The 15779-nt window shown below is 45.7% G+C and overlaps 1 protein-coding gene across 1 annotated transcript in view; it reads right to left on the reverse strand.

The window, feature by feature from the left end:
* HS3ST1 (heparan sulfate-glucosamine 3-sulfotransferase 1) overlaps positions 1-15224 on the reverse strand; it is a 32103-nt gene extending 16879 nt beyond the window's left edge. The window contains exon 1 of the mRNA XM_063108680.1: positions 15055-15224. The gene's annotated coding sequence lies outside the window, so the exon portion shown is untranslated. The remainder of the gene's footprint in view (positions 1-15054) is intronic.
* Between the last annotated feature and the right edge of the window lie 555 nt (positions 15225-15779).

The raw sequence follows: 15779 nt of genomic DNA on the forward strand, positions 1-15779 counted from the left end.
CTTGATTCTCGTCGCAGCAACATACAGCCTCTCTTTCAGTAAGTAGTGAAGCAACTTTTGAAGAATATCAGGATATGAGAACACAAAATTATCAGCCTGCCCAGAGTATACACAGCTCAGAGTCAAGACCTAAATAGACATGCTGTGTGTCAGGCAATAGGGAATTGGAGACAAAGTTGACATCCACCCTGTCCCTTCCCTCAAGCAAGTCAGGTCCATGCAGAGTGTAAGGTGTGGAGAAGGGAGAATGAAGGGAAGTGACAAAAAAAAAAGAAAAAGTTGTGATTACGTTAGTGTCAGGCCCGTGAGCAAGCTAATGACAGGCTGCTCGCCAGCAGGGCACAGAGATTTACAGATAACAGAATAATGACTATACATACGTCACACAGGAAAACTATTTTGGTCTTATTAATGTGTTATGAGATGAGAACTTTAATAGAGTTACATTTAGAAATAGTTTGTTTTGTGTTACAAAATCAAAGAAAAAATGTTGTGAAATGAGTTGTCTTCTCTTAACTTCATTTATTTCTCTAACTCTGAATTGAACATGAAGGAAAAGCAAAGGCACTGGGGAGTGGGAGAAGGACAAGCAGGCATCTGCTGGAGGTGGGATATTCCACAACGCTCTTTCTTCCATGGTGATCAGTGGCTTTGACAGGACCTTAGAAGGGTTCCCTCATGTGCTCAGTTCCAGCTCCTGCAGAGAGGGACCTGGTGCATAATGTCTGTGTGCGCATGTGCGTGTGTGGTCACTCAGGTGATAAACTCAGCTCTTACAACCTCCTGCCACTCTCACATGGCCATCCATGCATTAACAAAGGTAGCACATGCCTCAAGGTCCTACAAGTTTTCAACCCATATGATGCTTCCATGAGAATGAGTTTTCAGAGGTGTCTAAAGGATAAAACTGACTACAGATCAGTTTCATCTGGTCCATCAGACACACTGCTTTCTACCTTAACAATCATAGGTACTTCCCTGCAAAGCTGGTGTGAACACTCAGGCCCGGCTTTGTATTGCAGATTGGTACCAAAACTAAACCAGCAGATTCATTAGTGTCCAACATGCCATGGAAAATGAGTAGGTTTGGCCAAAGAATGATGGTTCACATTAAATGAGGCTTTTAATACTGTGCTGCTATCTCTGAATTGGCTTTCTATAGTTTTACTTCAAATGCTTAAATCTATAGGGAGAGAGACTTTTAATTCTGTAAGTCTCCAAATTGGATTCTAAGGAGATTTCTTCTTGAGTAGATTATCCTCCCTCCCCTCTCCCCACACTGTAAAATTAGCAAACTCAGACACTGCCCAGGAATATACGGAATTTGCTCAGGGCACAGGTAGCCAGGCCTCCTACGTGCAGACTCTGTCGGGCTTTGCCCAGCAATACAGAAAGGAGATGGGACCCCACCCCGAGGAGTCCACTGGGCAAGGGGAAAAATGGATAAGGAAACAAACACTTCCGATCCAAGGAGATGAAGGAGACTATGGGATAGATGTGGTTTTAGCAACTTAAAGGAGGCCAGGAAGAAACTTTGGGATATATTTTATGGAAAAGACACCTTATAAATGTTCTGTCTGGTGAAGACAAAACAAAGACCAACACTTCTAATTGGATTCCAGGCTGAACTATATAGATAAGGAGATACAAGCGGAGGAATAATTGGAGCAGTGTGAGAAAGTCAAAGAAACTGGGTTTAAATCTTGGTTTGGTCATGGGCCCTTGGAGAAGCTACTTTCCTCTGTAGGTCTCAGTTTCCCCATCTGAAGAAAGGGAACACTGCCTGTCCTCGTGGCTGGCTATAGGAATTAAATTAGATATAATTTAAAACACAGGCTAGCCCAGCTGGCACACCACTCCATTTCCTTCTCTACTCGTATTTCCCTATTGATACCGGAATTCAGTTAAAAGTGTTGAGCTCTGTTTTGTCTTCACCAGACAGAACATTTCTCAGGTGTCTTGCCCATAAAGCATATCTCAGACTCTCTTCCCGGCCTCCTTTAAGTTGCTACAATCGTGTCTCTCCCGTAACCTCAATGGTATTCACTCAACCGATACAGCTTGATGATATTAGTTGAAAAGAAAAATGAAAGGACAGTGATGGTAATAAGGTACATTTCATAACAATGAGTCCTGTCATAAGTCATGAAAGGCAACATTCCGGAAGCTGATGAGAAGAAAACACACTTCAGAGAAAGCGCAAAAATGGTGCCATATTAACCGCTATGCAGAGAGGGACAAATGACAAAGAAAAAGCAGAACAAAAAGCATAAAGAAGCTGTGAATCTAGCATTTTTAAAGGACAACTATTCTAAGATAATATGCCACCTTTAGCAGAGAATCAAACAGTTCAGTAAGAAAAGGTGGCAGGTGATGACAATCTTAAACACATGGGTTTGCTTAAATCAGCAGGGCCTGGTGGCCTACGCAACCAAAATCCTACAAACGGCCTATGCCAACCCACAGCCCTTCTGCTGCTTTTCCTGGAACTTGTGTGGCAAGGAAGCCATGGCTGGGGATCAGAAGCAGGCAGGAACTGGCGCCAGCTGTAAGATTGAAAGTGGAAAGATGTCCCCAGAACAGGTGCCTTGAAGGTGGGGGAAAGGCTGAAGCTCATAAGGACTCTGATGAGACAGCTTGGGAAAGGACAGAGCACAGGTGGCACTGACCTTATCCAGAGGCCATTTTCTTGGGTCACTTTAATTCCTTATGAGGTGACAAAGGCCAGCTGCCCTCTGAACTCAGGAAATCTGAACTGAAAGATCAGACTCCCCTCAAAGACTGATATTTATAATAATGTTACTTTCTAGTTCTATTTATAGTAATGGTACTTTCACTTCCCAGCTACCATGGCTGGAGGCCCTTTCTCATACCCCCTCTCACACGACCAATCCATATTTCATCTGGCGAGCATGGACTGATACTTGGACTGGACACATGGGGTGTGGCATAGCATGAGAAGTGTTTTGTCCTGCTCTCTGGGAGCTGTTTCCTGAGGGATGCAGCCAAGTCAACAAGCAATTATAACAACGTCACCTGTGAAATGAGGAGCACTCTAGGATGACTGTGGAGGTGGTGCCTCACCCAGGACACACTAGGCTAGGCTGATGGCAACACCCACGTCTCAGCGCCTCCTTCCTCTGACTGCTTGCACCATGTGGGTCGTTGGCAGGACTCTGCTCACTCAAGCTTCACACAGCCAGCAAGACAGAGCAGCTACTGTCTTCAGTAGTGCAAGTCACCAGGCTGGAGAGGAAGGGGACACACATAAAGCCTGAACTGGCACTTTCAGCAGCAGGCCAGAGACCCTCATCAGATCCTGTCCCTTTCACATGGACATGCTGGACTTCAGCTAGGACTGCCACACATATGATGACTTACTATGGAATAGGGAGGTGGTGAATTGGGACAGCATCCTGACAGATGCTGAAGAATGACACAGTCTGGACCTGATGAGGAACGGAGAGGGTGGAAAGGGTCCAGGCGCAGGGAACAGCATGTGCAAAGGGTGGCAATGTCCATATTCCTGAATCATCTGGGGGAACAATGGACAGCCCTGTGGTCCGATTATGAGGTGTGTAGAGCAGAAAACGTATAGAAGGGTGAGGAGTAAAAGATTAGAATGTGAGTGCTATGCTGTGGAATTTCATCACTGCTTTTATTATAAAAAACAAACCAGCAAAAGAAGGGCCAACTGCTGGGCACCCACCATGTGCATTAAATACTTAAATTCAACTCATTATCATTAAAATTATCATCCTATGCATTATTACATTTAATCCTGACAACTCTTTGAAAAGGAGGGTATTAGATTCTGGTTCTGTTTTGTTTTGTTTTGTTTTCATTCAGTGACTATTTCTTGCATGTGAACTGTCTGCCAGGAATTGTTTCAGGTTTGATCCAAGTTTGGGGTCTCTAGACAAAGTCCCCATCTTCCTACAATTTAATCCTCTGGAACAGATTAAACATTAAATAAATGAGCATATGAAAAATACATAATTAAAAATCATGAATGAATATTTGAGGTTTAGAGAGATTATTAACTTGCCTACGGTGAAACTGCAGTGAAGAGATGTGGCAGGGACGAGATTTCTTCCTGCGTCTGAGAGTGCTGCACTTAATCGCCAATACTGTAAATAACGGGAGTCTATGGAACATTTTGCATCAGGGGAGAGGGCAGAGACCTGATCATATTGGTGTTTTGCAAAGATTGCTCAGGTCAGCAGGAGTGATTAACATAGAGAAATATTGCAGATTGCAAATGGTTGTAAAAGTTACAGAGCTGAGGAGAAAAAAAGAGGAGGCCAGAAGGATACACGATTTGTATTTCGGCTGAAGATAGCAATAAAAAAGAAGTTATGAAGCTGAGCAAGATCAATCATCAATTGCAATATACAAACGTAAGTGTAATAATAGTAGCTCAGAGGCAAGAGGAATCAATTCGGGGTTACCATATTCGAGTATTTTTTCTCTTTTATTGTTTCAAATGTCTTTGTGTCTCAGTTTCCTATTCTGTAATTTATTTTATTTTATTTTATTTTTTTACCTGTGGGCCTGTGATCTAGTTTTTGGCTAATGAGACCTACAGGGAAAATCTTCTGGAGGCTTTTGAGAGAGATTTCCCTCCCTGATTAAAAAAAGAGAGGTTCCAGCCTTGCTCTCTTCCTACTTATGAGCGCAAGGATGAGACCAGCTGCTTGGGGACTCTGTGGCCCTCTCACCACCTGGAGGGGAGAATCAGCCAGAAGAAGGAGGTGCACTGGAAGGCAGTAAGCAGCTAGATCCATGATGACATTCTTAATCTGCTTTTCAATCAAAATCAGGCTTAACAGCAAGAAAAACTAATAATTACTATTAAATGCCCTGTTTTGGCATACATTATAAGATGTGATTTTCACAACAAAAGTCCGTGAGGAAGTATAAACCCATTTTACAGGTAAGGCAATCAAGGTTCAAAGAAGCAAAATCATTTCCCCAAAGCCAAATATGTCAAATAATTCACTCCCTTTTACATCAGGGGACATTTTCTTGTGCCTAGAGTCACTGTGAGCTCCAAACTGTTTGAGGAACAAGCTCTAGCCCCCGGTATGATCCTGCCTCACAGAGTGACCGATGAGGATGGATCCTTCATCCCAGAAATAACCAGTTCACCTGGTGCATGTGGACAGGGTGTAGGAGAGAGGCCAGCATGCCCTGTGCGAACCATATGACAGGAAGGAATTGGGACAGAAGATATAGCAGCCTGAAACTCTCTTTGATAAGAGCTGAAGTTTAACTCATAGAAATTGAAAACAAAACTAAACAAAACCCCCACACAGTAAGAGAACCACGAAAGGCATGGTGGTCAGTCCCTCCACAAGATGGCACTCGGTTTCTTGTCTTCAGTTTTTATCTGTGACTTTATGTTTTCACAGAACTGGGAGAAATGCACAAATTCACTGCTTATATCATATTCCATATTCTTTCCAGTTTGACCATTACAGTCTTTGAGCCTTTCCCTCAAGATCATGGGGCACATGCTGGGGTCCTGAGAAGCCTTGGGACAGGGAGAAGGGAGTAGCATTTGCCTAAATGACGGCATCAGAATTTAATCAGGGGCTGCTGAAGACTGGACTGTCACAAAATATCACAAAATTGTCTGCTCTTAATTGTTTTCTACCCTCTCTTGTTTTCTGCTCCCTTGTCTTCTCTTATCTTCTCTCTTTTCTCCTCTCGCCTGCCATCTCTCCCTCCTTATTTCCCTCCTTTTTCTCTCCTGTACTTTCTCTGTGTCTTCCCTTTACTAACCCTCCCATACGTTTTCTACATTGCTGCTTCTAATCTGCTGGCCTGAAAATCAATAATACGATTTGTTTGAATTCTATAAATTAAGACTAAGGATACAAAGGGCAAAAGGCTGAGACACTCTCCTACAAATATGACATATGAGATTTAGTTCATGGTCTCTGTGACATGACATTGAGTTCGCAATCCAGAGGCATTCCTTGCTTTCTTTTCTTATTTTATATATATATAAAATATATGTGTGTGTGTATATATATATATATATTAAATATATATGTGTATATATGGATATATGTACACATACATGTATACATGTATATATTTCCCCCCTTTAAATGCTGACCATGGGCCAGGCATTGTGTAAATGCTTGACATAGATTATTTGATGTAATGCACGTGAAATGACCCTCTGCTATAATTTTAATTACGCCCATTTTGGAGATGTAGAGACTGAGGCTTAGAGATGTGAAATGACTCACCTCCTATGACATGGTTCAGAAGGACCAAAATGGATTCTAACCAGATCTCTCTGGCTGGTTAAGCCTTCTGGCTAACCATGACGCCATTCCACCATTGGTAAGCAGCTCAGTTTAAATGAGGAGTTATTAATATTATATACAACAGAAATTGGTTATTTCAGCATGAGCAATACCTCACTCTTAAAGAAAACATAAAACTCTGCTTTGGAAAGTCCACATGCAACAAAATTCTTGTTAATTTAGTTCCTTACCAGATCACTACCTGAAATGGAAATACGACATGTTCATGGTCGTCCTCGGAATAACATACTCCAGCAGTCTTAGGGCAGATCTTGAGCTCAATTTATAACCTGAGGTCATCTGTTTGGGAGAAGCGAGACTGAAATGCTAACAGTTTTATTAGCTTTGGATTCATTTGGTGCAGGAACAATTTCAGGTGTGAGTTTCAAAGCACAAAGTGTCCCTTCAGTGTGCTCAGTGGAACTCTTGTGTGAGCCTTGCCTTTCTAAATCCAGACCTACAGGGACGAGGTTGGAGCAATATTGATATTTAATCAGGTGCTGTCTTAGTGTACTAACTACTACACCGGTGGCCTCATGAGGTTGAAATACCTTCTTCCCGAAGGGTGTTGAGAGTAACCTGGCTCATACCTTCATAGCCTGGGTGAAAATTGGGCTTGCTTCTTAAATGCACACAGAGACCTGTTTTGGTCTACACTTTCTTTTCTTCCTTTTAGCAAACAAATACTCTTGACTTGCTTTGACTGTTCTGTTATTTGCTTAGCTTCCCAAGGAAAACAAGCCTTTTCTTTCACCTAGGACCATACCACGGCTAAGTCATTTTACCTTCCAGATGACAGAAATCTCAATTCTCTAACTTCCCATGGTCCTAGAACTTTCAGAAAAGTTATCTTTCAGAACTGTTATCAGGAGAATAGGACTATTTAATAAAATACAGGATGCCCAGTTCAATCTGAATCTCAGCTAAACAATGAATAATTTCTCAGTATTTAGTATCTGGGATATACCTATACTAAAATATTATTATTGTTTATCTGAAATTCAAATTGAACGGGGTGTCCTGTGTTTTTATTTGCTAAATTTGGCAATTCTACACAAGAAGATAGCTTTTACTGAGCATCGTGTCAGGTGGTTTATATCGGCGATCTCCTTTAGTCCTCATTAGAATATTGAGAAAAACTAAGGCCCAGAAAAATTGTCTACTTCTCAGGGTAACACAACCAGTAAGATAAGGAGTACATCAGAAATACTAACAGATGTGACTTCCTAAGCCATGTTCTTTCTACCACAAGAAAAAACTCCCAAATCTAATTCCAGAAATCTGTAACAAATACATTGCCCTTCCTTCCCACCAGGTTGCTGAGAAAAATCTGGTTTGAGAAGTCATTTAAATAAAGTGCAAACCAGTTTTCCAGAGGAGGCTCCCGGCCCACTGTCACCTGCTACCACTCAAGTATTTATTTTTCTGAGCACAGCCAGGCGAGCAAGACTTTTCATTTCAGCTGCATTCGCAATCACCTTTCTCCCACTGTAGTTGAACTGCTGATACAGGTCTTTGATTTACTCTCCTAAACTAAAGAGTGAACACATTTACATAAAACGACCCACTGCAGCTTGTATGTGTACCTAGTCTGCAGAAATTCTAGGGGAAATTCTTCGACAGAATGTGAAGGGTTGAAATGGAAGTTCTTGATGGATACAAGGAAACTCAAATGCTTTAAATCTAAAAGTATTTCTTCACTTCTAGGAAATGTGGGCTACCCAGTCCTTCCCAGATTTAACAAGTCTCCACCTTGAGCCATCAGCTCATCACAGGTAGAGGATCTTGGCCATGGATCCAGTATCTGCTGCCTTCACTCTGGGAAGGAAAGAAAAGTTGCTTCACTTCTGGACCTCAGTTTCCTTAAAGATAAAATGAAGATGCTAAGAGCTTTTTTGCGACCCTTGCAGAGCTGGGTACAGGAGATAAATGATACTGTGGGTATTATCGCACTATGTGAAAGTAAGGAATTATCGTGACTATTTTCTTTCATGCCAGAATGCTTTTCCACTGCCAGCTTCCATTCAGCAGAGGGTCTGTGCTAACGTGCTAGTTCTTCAGCTGGCTGACCGCACTGGGTATCCCTAAAATGCACAAATGAGTTCTCAACAAGAGTTAGGGGCCATATATATCTCAACTACGTTTTATCATTGTTCTTTGGCTTTTCTTTCCATGCATCTCTCTCTTTTTAAAAATATTTCTTCCCTTATAAAGCCTTTTTTAATGCTCCAAGACAGAAATGCTGCCTGTTTCTTTTCTGAACAACTACTTGGAACCAGACATACTGTTTTAGAAACCAGAGAAAACATACACCTCCTGGTCCTGCTTGTATGAAGCACTTATTCTGGGGGGGAGTGAGAGCCAGTAAGCCAGTGAGCCAATCAAGAAGCAGGATACTCCAGATAAACATACTTGTTGCACAAATATGTTACTGAGGAATTTCTTGCTAGGAAAGAAAAAAAGAGGATGCTGACAGGGGGGTATTCTTGGGATGGTCTACCTAATGACTCAGGTATGCATGTATCACTTTTTATGGAAAAACTTGATAATTTATCTGACTACCAAACTAAACTGTAAGCTCATCAAGAACAAGAACTATTTCTTAATCTCTTGCACAACCGCTCTGACAACAACAGTTAATAGCAAAGGCTGGGGCAGATTTGGGAGAAGGTGTATCTGAGGCTCCAAGGTCACACGGATACATCTCACACGGAACACATTTATGAAATACTTTGTTTTCATAATACAAAATGAAATTTTGTAATGATAAAAAATGTCATTGCCAGATAAAGTAATTAAAACTTCAAAAAAACCCTCCACCGATGACGGGATGCAGGCATAAAGCAGGTTGAGAAGCACAGATCTAAACTGACTGTTCCTGGCACATATGTGATGCTCAATTAAAAAGCTGCTGAATGTCAGAGTTCTGAGCACCAAACCCAACCGTTAAGACATCCTCACCACAATTCTCATCACCTTAGTTATCTAATCACGTATGGTCATGAAATAACGTCTTTCATGCCGATCTAAAGTGTCCCTGACGACTGTCCCTTGATTGGTGTTGCTTATCAATGTGCTCTAACAGTTAACGCCATACCTGGCACATGGTGGACACTCAATAAATGTGTTCAACCATTTCATTAAAATTGAGACTGTAGCCCAGGATCAGGGATTAGCCCACAATCACAATTCCCAGGGTACAATCAAGAATGCAGTCTCCCATGCTGAAAAATCTTTTATGTCAGGCAATGAAACTTGACTTTGATTATGTTGAGCCAGAGACTGAATTGCCCTCTCCCTGGCTATCTGCCTAAGGCCCCCCCCCCCCCCAGTATCGTGACATTTCTTCTCACCTTCCCCTGGTTTAATTTTTTATCCTTAGCACACCACTATCTAACTAGGAGAGATTTGCTTATCTATCTTGCTCTTTGTCTGTCCCCTCCACTAGAAGATGAGCACAAGGGCAAGGATTTCTATCTGTTTTACTCCCTGCTGTGTCACCAGAGAGCAGAACAATACTTGATACATGGCTGGAACTCAATAAACATGTGTTAAAGGAGTAAATGCGATCACTGTAGCTGCTTACTGAGACACGGAGAGGGAGCCATGTCCCAATAAGAGACATGGGAATCTCAAAAAAAAAAAAAAAAAAAAAAAAAAAGTTAAAACAAGCACTCCATAAATGTAAATGATAACTAATTAGAACACTGTCTACACTACCCCATACACTCTTGACTGAATATTCTGTGTAACTGATTCTTCCGAATCTCATATTCCAACCAAATTTCCCTTCCATGTCTGGAAACCGGAGGCAATAAATTGGAGGTTGGTGGGACAGATATGAGGCTTACATACAGTAGTGATTTGTTTGGCCCATGTGGTATATTTAGAAATATTGAATTAGCTGCTGGCAATTAAAAGTCAGTAGATTCCACATAATACTGTGAAATTACAGTCTGTTTTGAAAAGAAAATCAGATCTAACAAGACCAGGCCCGAAGTCCCACCTGCAGCCTCTGTGCTGGATCTGAGTTACAGCTCCCCCCTTATCCAAGCAGGACCCCAAGGCCTGTTCCACTCAGGCTGTCACCTGCCTGGCTGTTGAAGTCATTTAAGTTTGCAATCCTGCTGGAAAACTGCCAAAAAGCACACAATAGGAGAAAGAAAGAAGAAAAAAAAAAAAAAAAAGATGCTCAGTGGGTTCTATTTCCGTTATGTTCAGGCTATTCCTTGGAAGAATAATGTATTCATTTTTCTAGACCTCTGGTGGTAGCACATAACTATTGGCAAACCATGGCCCAGTAAATATTATTCTAACGGCCTGGAAAAGCTACAGACTTAATTCCCCATGGGTAGAGGAAGCTGAGATGCCTCACGTCGGAGGCAGGCCTGAAGATGAACAGCAAGACGCTGTGCCTCGGCTGGTTACAATTCTGGCTAACTCACAGAGAAAAGGAACTTGCTTGAAGACTATGGTTGCATCTAGGAATTGGTGAGAAAGCCAGGATTGGAAACTGAGAAGAAATAAAGGGAACTTGGGTACCAGAGATCACGGCAACATGGTGCTATGGGAATGATACTGTTGGGACCACACCCTGGGACATCCATGCTACTGCTGACACCACTTGACCCATGAACCCAAGGTGGTAAGTAAACATTTACTGTCCCTGTGTCCTTTAGCTAGTCACTTAAGATTCCAGGCCCCACATGGGATCATTCAACTGAGCCCTAGTTCAGGGTTTGGAACTAGATATAGGCCACCTGCTACCAAAAAATCCATCTATGAGGGGATGGTGGTGCCCCCTACATAAGAAAGTGTTTGGTTGTTGGGTACCTTCCAACCGCTTGCAGAATTTTAAGTGTTGATGGAGGAAGAGGACACTACACGCAGTACAGCAGAGTGAATTGAGAACAGACAGACCTGAATTCCAATCTGGAATCCTTTGTACCTTCAGAAAATTAATTAAATTCTCTGATCTGCAGATTCCAAATTTTTAAAATAGAAATGATGCCATCTGTTCTTCAGGGTTGCTGTGAAGATTCAGTTCAATCATTCATTCACTTCTTCCAAGCATATATTTTGAACATCTACTGAGTGCCAGGCACTGTGCTAGGTTCTGGGGACAAATTCTGAATACTAGAATGCAATAGGGAGCCAGTGCTTTATGCTGATGACAGATTTAGACAAGGGAGATGCAAGTCATCTCCTGAAACCGGTTATGTTTCACTTCCCTGACTGATTCACTCATCTGTGACTTTTCTACTTTCTGGTTCATCAGTACCAGGGACCTTCCTCCAAACAGATTTTCTTAAGACATATAGCATGCATGAAGTTTACAAAAAACAAAACAAAACAAAAACAAACAAACAGAAAACCTCTAAAAGTTAACTCTGATCCTGAAAACAAACTAATAATTCTGAGAAGCAATAAGGCTTGATGCTGGTAGAATTCCGGTGGAGTGATCACAAAGAGAAACTGGCTAGTTATGTGAAATCCTCTTCCTAATTTAATGTTTAGCATACATAATTCACACAGACATACCCAAACTACAATTAAACTTAAACAACCCTGTACAATTCTATGAGTGTTTTATAATTACCAAAATGCTTTTCATATACAGTATATTTTCTCACTTTCTCATAATAATCCTTCAATCTCAATTTTGTAGAAGAAAATTCGAGGCACACAGAGAAAAGAGTCATTTGCCTAAGATCATGGAGTAAGAAGCTGGCTTCAAATCCACCTAGCACTCTCTCTCCTTGCCCTTTCAAAAAAAGGCAGCCTCAAGAGAAAGCACTAGGTCAAGTAGCCAGGTTGAGGGAAGCCAACAACACCAAATGGATGGGCAACAACCCCAGCCTTTTCCAAAACCAACTAGAAAGTCACTGCCTTCTGCAGTGGCTGGAAAGTTCCAGCATTTCCCACAGAGCAGCTAGGAAGTTGCTACTGTCCAGCTTCAACTGTCTCTCACACAGGGACTCCGGCTTCCACACAGGCCCTCTAACTGGTGTCTGAGCACTGACTGCGGGTATAGCCTCAGTTCCATCAGAACATCCATGCATTACTGTCCCTCTTTCCAAACTCTGGCCTTGCTACAGAGAGCATGATTTGGTCCTCAGGATGGGTATGTGCCACTTAGGGGAAGGTAGATGTTGCGGTCTCAGAAAGGTGGTTGCACCCTGCAAGCAATTTACACTAGACAGTCCCTCTTCCTAGAGCCTTTCTCTCCTCACCATCAAATTGTAATTCAAGGCAAGAAAAGCTTCCACATGGCTTTTGCCTTCAGAGAGCTCCCAGGACTTTTCCAGTAGAATTTCTTCTTATTGACAACAAAAACACAAGCCCCAACTATACTGTAGAGTAGTAAAGCAAAACCTCTTCCCTTTAACCAGGGTTACTGACTGACTACACTGAGCAAGGCACTGCTTTAGGTTGGGGGACTTGAGGCCTCATATACCAGGCATACCGAGGGAGAGTAAAAAGCCATAGCTTTTCCAGACTCCCACTTACAAGTTCAAGGTACCGTTCTTTCACCAGTTTCCCCTAATAAAAATCTCCCATCTTAAAGCTACAGTGCATTGTATATCCAGCAGCTTCACAGTGGATCCCAGCCCAGCAACAGAGCCTAAGGCACCTCACTAAGGGATCCTCACGCTATGCTGCTGCTGGAATTAACTGCTTTGACTTTAGCGTGCTTAGTCATGAAGTGTCCAGCCCCGTCAAAGTCAAAAGAGTTAGATGGGCTAACTGAAGGCCAGAAAGGCTTCTTTAGAAGCTGATCTTTTTCTGCCTAACGCTGGAGAAAACCTTATGTAACACAAAGGTCCATTTCAATGTTATTTCCGGAATCCTAGGGAAGGGGGGTGGTGGAGGTGGGGGTGGTGGGGGTGGTGAGAAGGATCCAAGCACCGGACGTATAAAGAAAAGGGTAAAGGGGACTTGGAGTTGAAGCATTCATCTGGAATTTCAGTAGGCCAGGCTTATTCTAATTGCACCCAATGTTATCAGAAAAGCAAAAACAAGAATAATTCAGAACGCCAAAGGAAGTGCTTTAGAAATGCAGAGAGGAGGTACATGGGGTTATCTCTCCCTCCTTTTTTTTTTTTTTTTTTAATAGAATGTAATTTCTGGAATTAACCCGTGTGTGGAAGCTGGTGATTGCATTTTTGCACTTCAACAAAATAAAGTGAGAGCTGACTGCAAAGCAAGAACATATGGTGGGTTCGAAGGTTCATGCCAGAGCACAGACTGCGGCCACAACACCTGGCCACACACCCAGGACCCAGGCGCCTAGGGACTGAGTCGTCTGGGGACCAGCTCCCTGGGCGAGTGGCGGGAGGCGCAGCTGAGCCACGGTGGCCGGTTTCGCTCCGAGGGCTCTGGCTGCGGGAGGAGGCGTGCACGCACTCCGTCTTTAGTCCTTTGGCCACTCTCCCCAGCACTCGCTGGGGCTGCTCCCCGCTAGCAGGAGACTGCTTCTGGGAGCGCAGCCCAAAGACACTGGATTTGGAGTTGCGTCCCCAGAATCCCCCCCAAAAGCATCTTGGCACAAGTTGTAGGTAAAAATAGCCCGGGATAACGCTGGGGGAAGGGGAGGAGCGAGCGAGACTCGCGCGAGGCAAGGCAGGGATGCGACTGGTTCTGCAAAGGGAGGAGGGCGGAGAGGGAGAGATGCAACCCCTGGCCCAAGACAGGGCCCTGGGTGTGCGAGGAGGCGAGGATGCCCTCGCAGCGGACAGGGGAGATGGCAGCTGAGATGGAATACCCACAGCGCCCACACATGCAACTTCGGAGCCCGGCGCATCCCACCCCCCGCGCCCGCACCCCGGCTCTGGCTCCCGCCTCTCCATCCAGTCATCGGCCTGTGCTCCAAGTGCAGCCGCCGAGGCCGGCCCTCCGCTTCCCGGGAGCAGCGCACGGTCCCCCGCCTGGCTGGAGAGCTCAGGCTCCGCGAGTAAGTCCCTCTTTGGGAGCAGGGAGCTCCACGCTCCGCCGCGGGTTCGTGCCCCGCCACTCCTAACCTCACGCGCCGCCACTACCCGTGGTGCACGAGGCGGAATAAACAAACAAACAAACAAATAAAGTAAAAAGTAACCTGGAAAATCGGGAGCCGCGTTCCTGATTCCGAAAGGGAGGCTACTTACTGTCAGGGATGTCGCCTCACTCTTTCTGCTTGCAAGCCCCGCTGCCCCTCGGGAGATGCCCCATCCCCTCCCTACCCCATCCGAATGCAAAGGCGAACCAGACCCAGGCTTCCCCAGCCCAGAGGCTCCCTCGGCCGAGTGACTTTTGCTGACAGTGTCCCCGCGCCCATGCCCGGCCCCTGGTGGTACCCGGGCTCCACTGAGCGCTTCGCTCCCGCTGCCCCACAGGGTCCTGGTGAGAAGCTGCGGGCACGTAGCGCCGGGCAGGGGCGAACCTCCCGACTCTGCTAGGGGGTGGGGGGGAACTCCAGTCCATGAAGAGGCAGAAAGCCAGGTCCCTATCCTTACAGACCAGTCCCTCGGGACTTTCCGAGCTGAGGTGCTAGGACAGGAGGGGAGGAGGATGAAAAAACCCTGGGTCTCTCCTTCCTTGTTCCCCCTACATCCACTCCACCTGCGCCAGCCCCGACTAACCTAGCGCTGCTCACTTGCACGAAGTCCGGGACGCCAAGTGAAGGCACCCTGGCGGCCGTCCGCGGTGCCGCTCCCCAGCCTGGCGGCCCGTGCCCCGCGCGCACCGCACTCACCTGAGCCGCGCCGCCGTGCAGCAGGTCCGGCGCCCTAGATCTGCTCCCCAGCTGGGCCATGGGCGTCACCGCACCCGCGGCGGGTGGAGAGAGCTTGGGGACGCCCCGGGGCGGGCGGGCGAGGAAAGGGCGCAGATACCCACTGAGACCCGGCGGTGGCAGCGGCTAGTGGCTGCCGGCGCGCCGAGGACCTTGCAGGCGGGCGTTTTGGTGCTCAATCCCGAGGAGGGGAGGAGCAGGAGGAGGAGCAGGAGCAGGAGGAGGAGACGGAGGAGGCCAGGCCCTGAGGGAGAGCGCGTTGGGCAGAGAAGGATCGCGAGCGCCCACTGCTGCCCGGCGCGCTCCGCTGCGGCCCCGAGTCAGGCCCGCTGTGCCCGGCGCACCTCCCTGCGCCCGGCGGCTCCGCGAGCCTCAGCCCCGCACCCGGCCTCAGCGACACCGCCCAGCCGGTGCGGCCGCAGCTCGGGTTTCAGGGCAAAGGGAGGGACCTGCGCGGCTGGGAGGGTGCAGCGCGCGGATGGGGTGAATGCGCGGTGGCTGCAGACTTGGGACGTCCTGTCTACTGCTCACTTCTGCTTGGTCCGAGCCCCGATCCCACCTCTTCCCCCCACTCCCCAGCTCGGCAAGGTCCCAGGGCCCTGCGCTTCTCCCACGTGCGTGCGCACCGCCTGTTTCCTTCCCGGCAGGTGACTCACCTCAGGCGCTGGGGCCCCTTGCAGTGCCCG

Source organism: Cynocephalus volans, chromosome 9 (genome assembly GCF_027409185.1).
Source record: "Cynocephalus volans isolate mCynVol1 chromosome 9, mCynVol1.pri, whole genome shotgun sequence".
In the NCBI taxonomy this organism is placed as follows: domain Eukaryota; kingdom Metazoa; phylum Chordata; class Mammalia; order Dermoptera; family Cynocephalidae; genus Cynocephalus; species Cynocephalus volans.